Source organism: Ailuropoda melanoleuca, chromosome 15, assembly GCF_002007445.2.
Source record: "Ailuropoda melanoleuca isolate Jingjing chromosome 15, ASM200744v2, whole genome shotgun sequence".
Taxonomy (NCBI): domain Eukaryota; kingdom Metazoa; phylum Chordata; class Mammalia; order Carnivora; family Ursidae; genus Ailuropoda; species Ailuropoda melanoleuca.
In genome coordinates, this window is record NC_048232.1 from 88,910,175 (window position 1) to 88,926,632 (window position 16,458).

At 43.1% G+C, this 16,458-nt stretch overlaps 1 long non-coding RNA gene across 1 annotated transcript in view; it reads left to right on the forward strand.

The window, feature by feature from the left end:
- The first annotated feature begins 11,810 nt into the window (after positions 1 to 11,810).
- The window catches only part of LOC117796432, a 10,024-nt gene continuing 5,376 nt past the window's right edge, over positions 11,811 to 16,458 (forward strand). Inside the window, exon 1 of the long non-coding RNA XR_004620950.1 lies at positions 11,811 to 11,939. This is a non-coding gene — a long non-coding RNA (uncharacterized LOC117796432). The remainder of the gene's footprint in view (positions 11,940 to 16,458) is intronic.

Here is a 16,458-nt window from a genome sequence, read left to right on the forward strand (position 1 = left end):
CAGTCCTGCTCTACGCAGGGTCCCATCCAGAGAAGTGTGTGTATTAACAGTGCTGGAAGAGGTTCAGTGCTGACCCTGCCTGGGTTCAGGAGTCTCCAAGGGTTGGAGCAGGGCAGGCCTACTGTTTGTCCTCTGTATCCATGATGGATGGATCAGCTAAGAAAGAGCTGGAGTGCCGTAGACAAAGGAGACTTCTCCTACCTGGAAGGGGGCCAATCCTGTAACCCCCCCACTATGTGGAGCCAGGAGATTCAGGACAGGTGATGCTCAAGGATGCCTGATCTCTAAGACACAATGACTGCTATGGGCTGAATCATGTCCTCCCAAGACCTACCTTCAGCACCTCCAAATGATACTCTAGTTGGAAATAGGGTCTTTGCAGATGTCATCATTTTTGATAAGGCAATCCTGGAGTAGGGTGGGCCTGATCCCACACAACAGCTATCCTCGTAAAAGGGGAAAATTGGACACAGAGATGCACACAGAGGACAACATGGAGATGGAGCTAGAGATCGGGGAGGTGTGCCGACAAGCCAAGGAACCCCAAATATCGTCAGTAAGCCCCAGAATCTGAGAGGCAGGCCTGGAACAGATCCTCCCTCACAGTTGTCAGAAAGAGCTAAACGTGTCAGCGTCTTGATCTTGGATTTCTAGACTTTAGAACTGGGAGGAATGTAAATTTCTGTTAATCAAGCCACCTTGTTTGTTATGGCGGCAACAGGGCACTATCATAGAGACCGTTAAAGGTGTGATTCACTGACCATCCTGGGCTTGACCAACCTGAGCCCTAATTTCACTCCTAAAGAGGCAGTTCATGAGTTTCCTTCCTTTGAACTCTTAGGACTTTCGATCATACCTATGGTCAACCAGAACAGCATGAACCAGGAACAAGGGTGAACCAGAGGAGTTCTTTAGAAACCGGTGTCCCAATATTTTTGCATTCCTCATACAAAAAGCACTGAGGTGGATAGTGTCAAATAAAAAGTCCATGTTTAGGCAAGGAATGCCTTTATTTATCAGGATTATTGCAATAGTAGAAGGGGACTCTCACCAGAGGAGAACGCAATGAAGGTCAGATCTGCAGCATCTTAAAGGTCAGGTAGAGAGGATTTCCTTTTTTAGGGAAGGGCTAACAAGGCTAAAAAGAACTCATGTGGGGGAGTGAGCAATGTGGTGGGACAGTTGACCAATGTTTCTCCTTGTGTTATCTGATTCTGGGGATGGGGCCCTTGAGGAGAAGTCTTTTGCTGGCTCAGCCCGAGGGTGCGTGAAAGTCCAGGGTTTGGGGGGAAGGAGAGGAGCTTAACATAAGTTTGGTCAAACCAGTTAATAAGCATATTGTTTTGAATGACCAATGGGAAAAAGCACTTCTGCTAACTATTTATGAGGCATGGGATAGGAATTTGGAGGGTCTGTGTCTAGGTTTTTACTAGGTAAATAAGAGATGCATCCATGAGTCTTATGTAAGTCATATGAGCAGAGGATTCTTTGCAGAAAGACATTTCCTGGAATACAGAGGGGTGGGGAAGCATTTCTTAACCATCACTGTTTTTTAGGAGCACAGGCTTCAGGCAAAATTTAGTATTGTGGACGGTTTCATTCTTGATGGTAGTGATGATGATGATAGTGATGGAGATGGTGATGGTGGTGATGGTGGTGATAATGATGGTGATGGTGGTGATAGTGATGGAGATGGTGATGGTGGTGATGTGATGGTATGATGGTGGTGGTGGTGATGAGGTTGGTGTTGATGATTGTGGTGATGGTGGTGATGAGGATGATGGTGATGGTGGTCATGACGACGATGATGATGATTGTGGTGATGATGGTGATGGTGGTGGTGGTGATGATGGTGATGGTGGTGATAGTGATGACGATTGTGGTGACGATGGTGGTGATGGTGATGATGGTGATGGTAATGGGTTGACAGTTTAGCTTGTGGTGATAGTGGTGGTGGTGATGATGATGTGACAATCTTCTAAGCTCTTTACAAGTACTAAATGAATTATAAGGTAAATACTGGCATCCAACTTTGCAGAACTGAGACACAGAAAGATGGATTAAGTTCCACAAGGTTCTGCCACTGGCTGTTGTTGCACAGAACTAGGTTCACACCAGACAGCCTGGATCCAGTGCCCATGCTCTTGCTACTACACGCTACTGCTTCTGAAAGGAGTTAAAGGAGAGTATCATTTAGGATTGCTCCAAGGTCATACTGGCCACTTGGCCCCATGCACATGCCCTTTTCTATTTTTTATTAGAGATAAACAGAGATAGTTCCACAAACGTAACTAGATGACAACACAAAATAGTCCAACTTTAAACAATTTGAACTCATTTTTATTAATAAATTCCCACTAAGTGCCTGCATTGGTTTCTTAGAGATGTGTAACAACTAACTGCAAACATGGTAGCCCAAAGCAACAGAATTTTATCTTCTCAGTCTGGAGGCCAGAAGTCAGAAAACAAGGCATTTTCTGCCTTTCTCTCATAAGGATTTGAGGCCCACCCGAAACCCAGGATGATCTTGTCTGGAGATCCTTAAGTTAGTTATATCTGCAAAGATCCTTTTTCCAAATAAGGCCACATCCACAGGTTCCTGGGGTTGGACATGGACTTATCTTTTTGGGTCTGCTATCCAACCCTCGACAGTCCACAAATGAAATGTCGGCCCATGCTTGTACAGGAAGGCACCCTTCAGAGTCTTGGTGAAAGATCCAGTCTACAGAACATTCTCTGGAGCCAGTGGACCACTTCAGTACTTCCATGGGGGATAGGATGGGAACTCCAGGCTCCATGGGTCTCCATGCTTACACGTGTTCCAAGGGGTCAGTGAGACACACACGATGACCCAGCACCAACCTTTCACTTGTGTGCTGAGAGTCAGCCTTGATGTTTCCCAAGGACAGTGATAATCCCTCGCTGTGTGGCCAGCTGTGGCATGGCTCCCATTGGGTATGAGAAGCTGGTTTTCATGTGAGTTTGAGTTAGGATGGTCCTTGTAAGCTAGGGACTATTACATGTCTCAGTCTTCCTGAGGGAGTGAGAGCCACAAGACGCTGGCTCAGAGAGCCCTGCTCGGGCCTGGAGTCCTGACCATTTTTCCTGTGAGCCTTCATGTTGTGATCCCCTCATTCAGGGATGCTTACAGAGAAAGAAAAGAAAAAGCGTCTGCTAGTTCTGCCAAGATTTTACAAGAAAATCCTTATAATCTAATAATTTGGTATCCAGTCAGGGTTGATTGGATTGAATTGATTGATTTTTTCAGGTGTGAAGGCAACAGGCAAAGGATCACACACACACACACCACACACACACACACACTCCCGACATAACCTTCTTTAGATACCGTTTGGAGATCTAGCCAACCAACCAACGGATGAAACAGATTAAGAGGTCAGTGATGATAAAGTTGTGTCATGAAAGGATTTATTTTGAGCATTAGAATTATTTAAATATAGAACAGTTTTTGAAAATTCTGAAGGAAAGGGAGAAAACATCTTGTAAATAGTAGGGGGGTGGAGAGAGGGATGGAGGGAGAAAGAGGAAGAGGGGGGAGGTATATGAAATCAATGGGGATGATGTGCAATGCAAGGAAGAAGATGAGGCAAGTAGACTTAATTTTTTGTCTGAGGTTTAAGCTGCTAGTTGCGCCTTGACCACTAACTGGGGTGAGCTGATTTGGAGTTATGTCTGGATGCTGAAATATGCCTGGCCTGTAACAAGAAATCTGCATGTGGGCATTTATTTATCATAACAGTAACAGAAGTCTAGATGTGTAGCCACTGCACAGTGCTGTCGGAGACTAGCTCGGCTTCTCTCTTCCTGCCGGGTTGTCACTTAGTACACCGCCTTGACCCTCAGAGGGCCTTAGCATCCAAGCCGGCTTTGGGAATGCTGCTGCGGAGAAGGGCGAAGGAAAGGAACACAGTGGCACTCCTTGGTGGCATGTCTCTCTTAAGGAGCCTTCATTAAGTTCCACTCAGCAGCTTCCCCTTACTTCTCATTGGCCAGAACCTAGTCATATCATTCCAGCTTCAGAAGCAATGTGACTTCTTAGCTGGGCACATTGATACCTTATAGAAAAGTGACTTCCTCCCTCCCTCCCTCCCTTCCTTCCTTCCTTCCTTCCTCTTTTTTTTTTTCTTTCTACCAAGGATGAGAGGGAGAATGGTGTTGGGTGGTCACTGAGCCATCTCTGGCCTGGAGGGGCAATAATAGATCGGGCAAAGGATTCCCAGGATTTCTGTTATTAATATCAGACAGAGAGAAATTCATGGCAAAATGCACCACCAGACAAAGCTTATGGTTTAATAGATATAAAAGCTAACCTCAAAGATTTAGAAAACCTTATGACCAGTGGATAAAATAGAATTGGCAAAAGAAAGAGTACCGGATATGCATGGAGAAATTGGCAATCCTACAACAGCAGCAAGACAGCACATCCATTTCACTTCCCAACGTATTAGTAGGATCAATCACCACAATAAATCATAAATAATGAATCATAGTAAAGCAATGTGGGATCTAACTAGCATTATTAATTGGTTCCATTCATCCATCACTCAATGAATGAATACTAATTGTGTGCCCACTACATGTCAGGCAATGTTCACAGGCCAGGGCGCAGCCGTCCAAAGAGACAACCACCCCATCCCTATGAAGCACACATTCTGAGGAAGGTTAACTGGAAAGACATCAATCACTGAAATGTGAATCCTGTAGAGAGTATCTAGTCTTTGCCAGAGTTGTTGGGACATTTATAAAAACTGACAAACTCTTAAGCTGTAAAGAAAACAGGAATCTATTACAAAAAGCAGAAATTGTTCAGGTTACTTTTGCAAACTACAATGCCATAAGGCTAGAAAATAATAAGGTTTTAAACTAAGGAAAGATGGAATATAAATGTTCTCTTAACTCACTGTTAGCAAAGAGAGAGAGAGGAAAGAAAGCACTTTTGCAATTACAGACTACGTTGACCATTATGTACCCAAACTTATAGCATTCTGCCAGAACAATCCTCAAAGGAAAATTCATAACCAGGAATTACCTTCTTATCAGAAAGGACATTATAAATGGGCAGTTATATTTGTTAGCTTTGGGTACATAACAAACCATCCCAAAACTTGGTAGTTTGAAATGACTGTTGTGGTTGGCTCTGTGCGTTGGCTGGGTCAGTCCTCTGACAGGGTTGGCAATGTTGGTCTCCTCTGGGGTCATTTGCGTGGCTGTGGCCAGCTGGTGGGAAAGCTGGCTGATCTGGAAATGCCTTGATTACACATCTGGTGGTTGGCCGGCTGCTGGCTTGGGCACATTGGTTCTGCATGTGGCCTTTCTCCAGCAGGCCGACCTGGGCTTATACACATGATGGTCTCATGGTTCCAAGCACAGCAAGGAGAGGGCCAGCCCCAGCACAGAGGTGGTTTCTGAGTCTCTGCGTGTGCCCTGTATGCTATTGACCCAGTAGCCAAAGCAAATTGCATGGCCAAGCCCAGGGCCAGGGCTGGAAGGGACTACTGGGGGTGGAGTTCAGGCAGGGAAGTCGTGACAGCCACCTTTGCTAACCATCCACGGCAACTTTTAATTAAAACATAGAAAACCAGAGAAACACAATGCTACAGAAGCAGGAAACTTATTAAATAATCATGATAAAAGCAGAAACAAGTGCTGTAGAAAATAGAAAAGCATCAGAGCTGGTAAATGTACTCAGGACTTATTCTCTGGAACAAAAACAATGAAATTGATAAACTTCAGCAAACAAATAACAAAAAAGAATGAAACACAAATAAATCACTAGAGCCAAAACAGTAGGTAAGAACAACTGTGGAAAAGCTTAAAGTCATAGGAGAATCCTACCAACACTGATGTATGAATGTACTTTTAAAATTTCATAAATTTCAAAATATATTAAATGGTCAGCAAAATTTAGCAAATGGTATTACAAACATGTACACTTTTCCAAATTGAACTCAAGGATGTACAGAAAGCCTGATTAGATCAATAACCAAGGAAGATACTGTGAGTGGTACATGAAGTCAGAAATTAGAGGTCAGGTGAAGGACAGGACACTTGCATAATTGGGAACACGGGAGAAGCTGGGCATCCCCAGAGAAGTCGGAATTTATAATTGGTCCCCTAAAGAAGTCGGGGCTGGAGACTGTACTCCCAGCCACGTCCTGACAATGGAAATGCTCACTGAGTGCATTCGCTCTTTGGAACAAGGAAACAGAATAGTAATGTAAGCCCTCATTTGGTCCAGGCAAAAAACTCCCATACCAGATGAGTTGTCCAACTAGGATTATGGAGCGTGAGAGGCAATGACCAGAGGAAACAAACAAGCAAACAAAATAGAGATATATTAAAGAGAAGCAATTAACTATCTTTTAAAAGGTAGGTGTATTGAGTTATAATTAATATAAAAGTAAAACTCCCCCCTTTTGAACATACAGTTCTATGGATTTTGACAAAAGCATACGGTCAGGCAGCTCCTTCCTTAATCAAGATAAAGAATATTTCCATTGCCTTCCAAAATGTCAGCAGAATGAATTGAGCAATATGTGGGGATAATATATCACAGCCATGCTGGTGCTCTTCCAAGAATTTTAGGTCAATTTAATATTTGAAAATCATTCCATGTAACATGCTGAAAAACAGAATGGAGAGAAAAGTTACACGAAGCAATAGATAAAACAAATATATTTGATAAAATTCGACACAAAAGTAATGCAAAAATTTTTAAACACTAGAAATAAGCGTGTGCTAATTCCTTAATATGTAAAGCTGTAGTCGTAAGACAACTACAGAAAAATCATACTTTATAATATCACACGGAAGGAAACAAAAATGCCCATTATTATCATTTCTAGTCCATATTTTAACTGAAGTTTTAAGCCAGAAGGGGAAAAAAAGGCAAGAAAGACAAACTGAATGTAGAGTAAGTGGGAAGCAGGAAATGAAGCTGTCATTATCTGAAGACAAAATGTTTATATACATACAGAACCCAAAACCAAATTAATGCGTAGATTTGGTGAGTCTTTTTGAAAGTAGGTCAACGCACAAAAATCAATTGTCTTCCTTTAGGATGGTCCCAACGTTGGGAAATGCAGATAATATGAATTGTTTATTATATATTTGTCTCTCTTTCCACATTTGGTGGCCTCAGGTATACAGCACACAAATTAGAAAATAAAACTTAAAGATGCCATTGAAAATAACATTTACAAGAGCATCTAAAGCCTAGAAATGACCATGCAGCTAGCTATCCATGCAGAAAAGAGCAAACATTATTGTGGGAGATTAAGGAAGACCTACATAAATGGAGGGCTGGATCCACTGGTTTGTTCCTAACTTCTCATAAAAGCCGATTGTAGGTATCTCTTCCAAAGTCTGTGTCCAGTACTCCACAATGGTAGCTTGAAATTGGCCGGTGACAGTATTCACAGCACAAAAATTGGCAAAGGCTGCAAGACACATATTTTCCCTTGGAGAAACGATTGCTCACCATTTACCAGTACACTAACAGCTATGTCATTTTTATGCATTGAAAAACTAAATACTGTAAATATATCCACTGTATTCACTTTCATCTCTAGCCTAATGTAATCCCTATAAAAATTTCAGTAAATTTTCTGAGGACATTTATAAACTGTTTAAAAAATTTATATGGAAATCCAAAGGACCAAAAAATAACCAAAGCAATATTGAATAAGAGCAGTGAGTAATTACCGAAGTTTATTATAAAGCAGTGGTAATTAAAATAATAGGGTTGGGGTGCCTGAGGGGCTCAGTCGGTAGAATGTCTGACTCTTGGTTTCAGCTCAGGTCATGATCTTAGGGTCCTGGGATTGAGCCCCATGTCAGGTTCCACACCCAGAAGAGAGCCTGCTTGGGATTCTGTCTTTCTCTCTCTGCCTCGCCCCCCGCAACATGCTCTCTCTCTAAAATAAATCTTTAAAAAGAAGATAATAGGGTATTAGTAAAAGATAGACAAATAGACCAATGGAACAGGATAAAGAGTCCAGAAACAGGCCTACACATATGTTCACACTGGAGGGCAGTGGGGAAAAGAACATTAAAGAGCCACAGGGAAAAATTAACCTTGTCTTGTACACCGTACAGACCTACTGTATATCTAAATTTGAATAGTAAAACAGTAGCATTTGGAGAGGGAAATATAGAAGAATATCTTCCTGACCTTAGAATAGACAAAATTGTTTTAAACCGAAAGACCCTAATCACACAGGAGAGACTGATGGATCACACTGCTTTAAAATTAGGAGTTCTGGTCATCAAAACATCATGAAGAGTATGAAAAGGCAAGCTACAGAGTAAGAGAATATTTGCAATATATATATCCTCAAATTCATAGTATATAAAACTACATCAGCTAGATAAGAAAATTTTAAAGGGGCGCCTGGGTGGCACAGCAGTTAAGCGTCTGCCTTCAGCTCAGGGCGTGATCCCGGCGTTGTGGGATCAAGCCCCACATCAGGCTCCTCTGCTAGGAGCCTGCTTCTTCCTCTCCCACTCCCCGCTTGTGTTCCCTCTCTCGCTGGCTGTCTCTCTCTCTGTCAAATAAATAAATAAAATCTTAAAAAAAAAAAAAGAAAATTTTAAAAAAACTCAAAGGGAAAATAGACAAAAGCCTTGAGAAAACACTTCCTGTTAGGAAAGAAAGGTTCAATGTCATTAGTTTCAGGGAAATACACTTAAAACTAAAATGCTAAGACCCCAGACCCACTACAATAGTTAGTTTTAGAAGGTGAAAACCACTAAGTACTGGCAAGAATTTGGAGGAACTGGAACTCTCATACATTGTTTATGGGAGTGTACTTGGAGCAATTGATTTTAGCTTGGCACAACACTTAGTCTGTGCCAGAATTCCTGCTCTTAGATGTGTAGTCTACAGAAATTATACACACGTTTGCTAAACTATATGTAAATAACCCAAGTGTTCATTGACTATAGAACAGATAAAAACATTGTGATAAGTCTATGTATGCATGGGAAATGATATAGCTATGAAAATACAAAAATCATTGCCACATCTATCCACAAATATGAATCTCATATACAAAATAATGAATGAAAAAAAAGAACCTAGGCCCATGAGAATATGTACTGCATGATTCCCTTCCTGTGAAGTTCAAAACTGGTCACAACTAATTTGAGATTAGGAATCAGGTAATTGTTACCTTCTGAAAGAAGTTTAAGTACTTGTGATAGAGGATAAATGACCTCAGCGAGCAGTCTTAATGTGCTGTTTTTCGTTTGGGTAGTGATGACTTGGGTCTGTTGGCTTTGTAATAATTCATTGAGCTGAAAACCATTTATTTAATATACATCTCTATCTAGATGTTATAATAAAAGTAAAAAACATATACACTGCTAAATAATTCATGGATAAAAGAATAACTCACAACAGAATCAAATGTACCTATAATTGAATGATAACAAAACATTCTATGGTTCTTTCAGTGAAATTTATAGCCTTAAATACTTTTATTGGAGAAGAAAAAATCCTCTAAAATAGTTAACTGTTATTCTATATTAATAAGAAATAAATGCAAAGATAGTAGAAAGAGATATTAAAGTAAGCATGTAAGTCTATAAAATAAAAAAAATTAATAGTGAAAAATCATACACTACGGCTATTTCTTAGGAAAAAAATTAATCAAATGGTTGAAATTCCTATATGACTTTTCAAGAGAAGAGAGAAGACACAAATAAACAAGGTTAGTGTGAAAAGGGAGAAATAAATACAGATAGAGATTTAAACATAAGAGAGTAGTATCAATATCTATATGACAATAGTTTTGATATTTTGAAGACTTGAAAAATTTCTTAGAAAAATATAACATCAGAATTGACTCAATAAAAAACAAAATGCTTAAATAGTCCTGTAACTATTAAAGAAATTGAAGCACTGAAATAACTTTCTACAAAAACAGTAACAAAGCAATACAAAGCTAATGAATAGGGGTGCCTGGGAGGCTCAGTCGTTAAGTGTCTGCCTTCGGCTCGGGGTGTGATCCCAGGGTCCTGAGATCGAGCCCCACATCAGGCTCCTCCGCTGGGAGCCTGTTTCTTCCTCTCCCACTCCCCCTGCCTGTGTTCCCTCTCTTGCTGGCTGTCTCTCTCTGTCAAATAAATAAATAAAATCTTAAAAAAAAAAGTTAATGAATAGTCCCAAGTGATTTTAAAGTTGAGGAAGAAAAAGAGAGAATACTTTTCAGCCTAATCTGTCATGTCAATATAACTCTGATACTAACTTAGGAACATATTTGAAAGGTCCTAAATAAAATATTAGAAAATCACATCCACTAGTATATAAAATAGATAACACACCACAACCCAGTTGGATTTATGCTAGGTGTGCAAAGATGGTTTAATATGGGGAATTTATGCATGGAATTTATTAAATTAACAAATTAAATAAAATATGTCCTCTCAATAGACACAGAAAACGCATCTGATAAAATTCAAAAACCATCGATTTGAAAGACTTTTAGTAAATTAGAGTGTACAAAAGAGTATAACAACACCACCTTCAAGTGGGAAGTGTTGGAAATAGTCTTTAAAATCAGGGAAGAGAAGGATACTCATTGACACCACTTCTCTTCAACATTGTATTAGAGACCCTTGCTAATGCTAATGTGTTAACATAAGAAAAAGGTGTGAGGCAAAGAATTGGGAAGAGGAAATAGAACTGTCATTTGTGGATGACAAATTATTTAATAGAGATTCCGAAAGAATCCGTGTTCTAGTTATCAGAAATAGACTGTTTAGCTTAAATGGTTTAATATAATATTAATATACAAAATGCATAACATAATTAAGGAGAAGACATCATCTGTAAGAGTGTCAAAAACTGAGTATTCTGAATGAATCTAACACAAAAGCTTTATGAAGAGATATGAAAGAGAATTAAATAAATGTAAGGATAGTGTGTGCGTGGGTAGGAGGACAGCATGGTAAAGATGGGGACTCTCTCCAGTCAGAGCTGTAGGTTCAATGCAATGCAAATCATATCCCCCACAGGTATTTTTAAAACATTCTAAAGATGGTTCTAAACATTACATGGAAGAGAAAAATGGCCAAGAATATAACACCGCCTCTGCAGGAGGACTCGCTCTGTTGAATAAATCAGGTCTGATCATGGTGCAGCAGTAACTTGGCCAAGGGCTTACCTGGGGAGGGGTAGACAAATTTATGATGCAGTCGGCAGAGAGCTCAGAGATGGACCTGCCCATGAAAGGGTCCTTGACAGTATGAGAGAGATGGCATGTGAGATCAATGGGGCGAGAAGGATCTGTTTAAACCTGGCTATCCATAAAGGAAAAAGCAACGTTGTATGCCTCTATAGTACGCTATGACAAAAACCAAATTCAATTGAATTAAGCACTTAAATGTCAAAAATGAAAACTCAAAACTTCTAGTATAAAACATAAGTGAGTATTTTTTAGAATTCGGGGTAAAGAGTAATTTCGTATATAACTTAACACTCTTTAGCTGTAAAAGATCGATAAATTTGACTATATTGAGATTAAAGACTTTGTCCATCAAAAGACCCATTAAAAAATGAAAAGTTGATTCACAGATGAGATATTTCCCGTATACACAATTGATGTTAGTATCAAGTATATACATACAAAATATATGCATATAAAGTATACACCTAGAACGTGTATTTATATATCGTATAACCCAGATATATGACTTCTGGGCATTATGCAACAGACATTTTATTATGGTATAATAGGAGATATGCATAAGACTATTCATGTGTTTATTATAGTAAAAACCTGGAAACAACCCAAATTCCCATCTACAGAAAACTGGATGGACAAATTGTGATGTATTCGAACATGGGGTATCATGGGAGCCGAAACAGATGAACTCCAACGCACGACAGCACAGGTGATCTTCAGGAAATAATAGTAAGTGAAAAAGCCTCAAAATACGTCCTAGAGTACAATATCCATTTTATTAATGTAAATGCAACTGAAAGAAAAACATATACCATGACGGACAGCCACCTGCAGATGCAGTACAATGGGACCAGAAGGACCGGAATGGTACCCTTGGGATCTAGGATGGCGGTTCCCTTAGGGGGACAGTCAGCGGTAAGTGCACCACTCACATGTCAGTCATTGTCAAGGTCCTAGATTTTGTTCTGGACGATGGGTGTGAATATTACATCTTTACAGATAACTAATTAAACAGCTAAAAAGAACTAATTAAATAGCTAAATAGCAGAGGGCCGCGGTAGACCATCGACTGTTCCAGGTACTGTTCCAGTGACACCGGTTGCCTGACAACTTACCCCAAATTTAGTGGCACAAACCACAATTACAATGGTCACGCATTCCATGGGCCAGTTCAGGTAGGTCACAGTGGGAAGGTTTGTCCCTGCTCTTCAATGTTTGGAACCTTGTCTGGAAGATGAGGACGACCAGGAAGCTGGTGCATGAGGGCCCCTCACACAACGTCGACGTGGGCTCTGCACGTGAGCCCTCATGTGGTGGCTGCACTGTGGCCAGAGTCTCACATGCTGACTCCAGGTCCCCACGTGGCATCATGTGAGAGAGGACAGGAACATGTCCCATGGGGGAAGGCAATTTCAAGGTGTGCTGGTTCCCAGAGAATGAACGAGGCCCCGCCTGTGGGGCCAGGAGCGCAGTGTAGGAAGAGCCCCTGGGACAGGGTAGGTCCACGTGGCCAACTTTGGAACATGAGATCCGCCGCAGGCATGAACCCGACAATGGTGAGTCCGAGTCTGTGGACCTGAGATTCCGCACGCAATAATAGAAGCAAAATAGACAGATAAAAGTAAGTCAACAAGTTTAACTATTGACAGTGAAATTACTATACCTTTTTCCAAGAAAAGGTGGAAAGAAAAACCTGTCTACGATAACAAGTACGTGGTGGTTGGGGAGAGTGTTCCGGGTAATGTGCGTCGAACTCCTTGGTGTATGCGGAAAAGTCAGGAAACACTGAGCGTCTGTGATCGTTATTAGGAAAATATGCATATTTAATTATGTTTATTAATTATGTTATTAAGATTATGTCACAACCTTTAGAGAATGTAATATATGGTATCTAAGCAACAGAAAAGAGAAACATTTATCTAAATAAGAGAGTAGAAAAGGAGATAAAGGAAGGAAATACACATGTTGGCCAAAATAAAGCACAGAATAGGATGGCAGAAAAGTTCCAAGTGTAACAGAAATCACAGCGAATGTAAATGCATCAGACTCACCTCATAGGACCGAGATATCAAGGTAAACAACAACAACAACAAAATGCAGCCAGGGAGGCCCATGGCAGAAATTGAAGTGGATTGATGGTGCGTGTTTTGTTTCCCTGGTTGTTACTGGCAGCCTTGGGACACCTGCTTTTGCGCAGCTGGGCAGGGCCGGCAGGTCAGGGCTGTGGGAGGCCTGGAAGCGGTGGGTCTTGGAGAAGCAGCTGGGCCACAGGTCCCTCCACCTGTCTGCACGAGGACACTGCTCATGCCATCCTGGGAGCAACTGGATGTCCATTCTTCTTACGGAAGGTGGCATTTCCTTGGTCCTCCTTTGTGACAAATTGCTTGCTAGCACTTATGGTGGGGACCAAACAGGATGAAGGGTGTGAACACGCCTCTGGAGGCTTCAAAGTGCTGCAGACAGAAGGTTTCTGTCTGTTGAGCTGTGGGCGTGAGCTGGCCTCACCCATGTCCAGTGAATTCTGACGCTCCTTCCTGCTTCGTTCTACCAGGAGCAAATTCCAAGGGCGTCCATCCACTGTGCCAGGCTGACAAGGACTCCGTGGAAGGCACTTCCCCTCACGGTCCCAGGGACCTGCACAAATTCCCGGGAGGGTCAGGACTTCCTCAGCTGTCCTCTCATCCTCTCTAAAAGCACGTTCTAAGGCGGTCCCCAGCGAGGTGGGGGGTGCACGTCCTTCATTAGTCCTTGTGCAGGAGGCCCAGTTTGGGTGTGGGCGGCTGGAGGTGGGCTGGGGAGGATGGCAGGTGCGCCGCAGGAGAGAAAGGAAATCATTCAGCTGGGCCTGGTGCCTCTCAGAAGTGTTTGTGTCGTGCCAGTGGGAGCAGCAAGGCTCGAAAAACCTGGCGAGTCTAAAGATGTCTTGGAATGAGCAACGGGGCTCTACTGTGGTTTCCAGACTTCGTTGCTTGTCGGCCAGCCAGGCCGGAAGGGTCTGAGTAGGAATCGCCACCAGCACGGTTCTCCCTTCTTGGGAGAAACCTGCCACAATGTCCCCTGGTGGCCTGCCACATTGACAGAGGCCACTCTCTGGGAGCCAGGCCCCTGGTGTCATGTGGAAGCCAGCTGGTGTTAGGAAGGGGACGCTGTCCTTAGATCTGTTGGGACGTGGCCTCTGCACCCTCGGCAGCAAGCTGTCTGGCCCACGGCACAGGCTTTCCGCGTGTGCTCTTTGCCCTGCGGTGGATGGAGGGAGGACCACACACTCAAACCACGAAAGGTTGTTCTCGCCAGTTCTGGGCTGCAGGTCCCAGATCGGGGGTGGACGGGTTCCTTCCTTCTGAGTATCAGAGGGGGCGCCTGTGCCAGGCCTCTCTCCCCTTCTGGGGATTTGCTGGTGGTCTCGTGTCCTGCCGCATCCCGAAGCATCAGCCGGATCCCCGCCTCCATCTCCACACGGACTTGTGTGTGTGTGTGTGTGTGTCTCTGTGCCTGTGTGTCTGTGTCTGTGTGTATCTTTGTGTGTCTGTGTGTGATCCTGTGTGTGTGTCTGTGTGTGTCTATGTGTCTGTGTGCGTTTGTGTGTCTGTGTGTGTCTGTGTGCGTCTATGTGTGTGTGTGCGTCTGTGTCTGTGTGTGTCTGTGTGTGTCTGTGTGTGTGTCTGTGCGTCTGTGTCTGTGTGTGTGTGTCTATGTCTGTGTGATCCTGTGTGTGTGTGTCTGTGTGTGTGATCCTGTGTGTGTCTGTGTGTGTCTGTGTGTGATCCTGTGTGTGTGTCTGTGTGTGTCTATGTGTCTGTGTGCGTTTGTGTGTCTGTGTGTCTGTGTGTGTGTGTGGTGCGTGTCTGTGTCTGTGTGTGTCTGTGTGTGTGTCTGTGCATCTGTGTCTGTGTGTGTGTCTGTGTGATCCTGTGTGTGTGTGTGTCTGTGTGTGTGATCCTGTGTGTGTCTTTGTGTGTGTCTGTGCGTCTGTGTCTGTGTGTGTCTGTGTCTATATGTGTGTCTGTGTGTCTGTGTGTGTTTGTGCGTCTGTGTCTGTGTGTGTGTCTGTGTCTGTGTGATCCTGTGTGTCTGTCTGTGTGATCCTGTGTCTGTGTGTGTCTGTGTGTGTGTGATCCTGTGTGTGTGTCTCTGTGTCTGTTTCTGTGTGATCCTGTGTGTGTGTGTGTCCGTGTGATCCTGTGTGTGTGTCTTGTGTGTGTGTCTGTGGGATCCTGTGTGTCTGTGTGATCCTGTGTGTGTCTGTGTGTGTGATCCTGTGTGTGTGTCTGTGTCTGTGTCTGTGTGACCCTGTGTGTGTGTCTGTGTGTGTGTGATCTTGTGTGTGTGTGTGTCTGTGTGTGATCCTGTGTGTGTGTCTGTGTGTGACTGTGTGTGTGTCTGTGTGTGATCCTGTGTGTGATCCTGTGTGTGTGTGTCTGTGTGTGTGTCTGTGTGTGTCTGTGTGTGTGTCTGTGTGTGTCTGTGTGTGTGTGTCTATGTGTGTCTGTGTGTGTCTGTGTGTGTGTGTCTGTGTGTGATCCTGCGTGTGTGTGTGTCTGTGTGTGATCCTGCGTGTGTGTGCCTGTGTGTGTGTCTGTGTCTGTCTGTGTGTGTGTGTGATCCTGTGTGTGTGTCTCTGTGTGTGTGTCTGTGTGTGTGTCTGTGTGTGTGTGCCTGTGTGTGTGTGTCTGTGCGTGTGTGTGATCCTGTGTGTGTGTGTGTGTGTGTGTGTGTGTGTGTGTGTCTGTGTGTGTGTGTGTGTGTGTGTGTGTGTGTGTGTGTGTGTGTGTCTGTGTGTGTGTGTCTGTGTGTGTGTCTGTGTGTGTGTGTGTGTGTGTGTGTCTGTGTGTGTGTGTCTGTGTGTGTGTCTGTGTGTGTGTGTGTGTGTGTGTCTGTGTGTGTCTGTGTGTGTGTGTCTGTGTGTGTGTCTGTGTGTGTGTGTCTGTGTCTGTCTGTGTGTGTGTGATCCTGTGTGTGTGTCTCTGTGTGTGTCTGTGTGTGTGTCTGTGTGTGTGTGAGATCCTGTGTGTGTCTGTGTGTGATCCTGCGTGTGTGCGTGTCTGTGTGTGTGTGTGTCTGTGTGTGTGATCCTGTGTGTGTGTCTGTGTGTGTGTCTGTGTGTGTGTGTGAGATCCTGTGTGTGTGTCTGTGTGTCTGTGCCTGTGTGTGTGTGTGTGTGTGCGTGTCTGTCTGTGTCTGTGTGTGTCTGTGCGTGTCTGTGCATCTGTGTCTGTGTGTGTGTCTGTGTCTGTGTGATCCTGTGTGT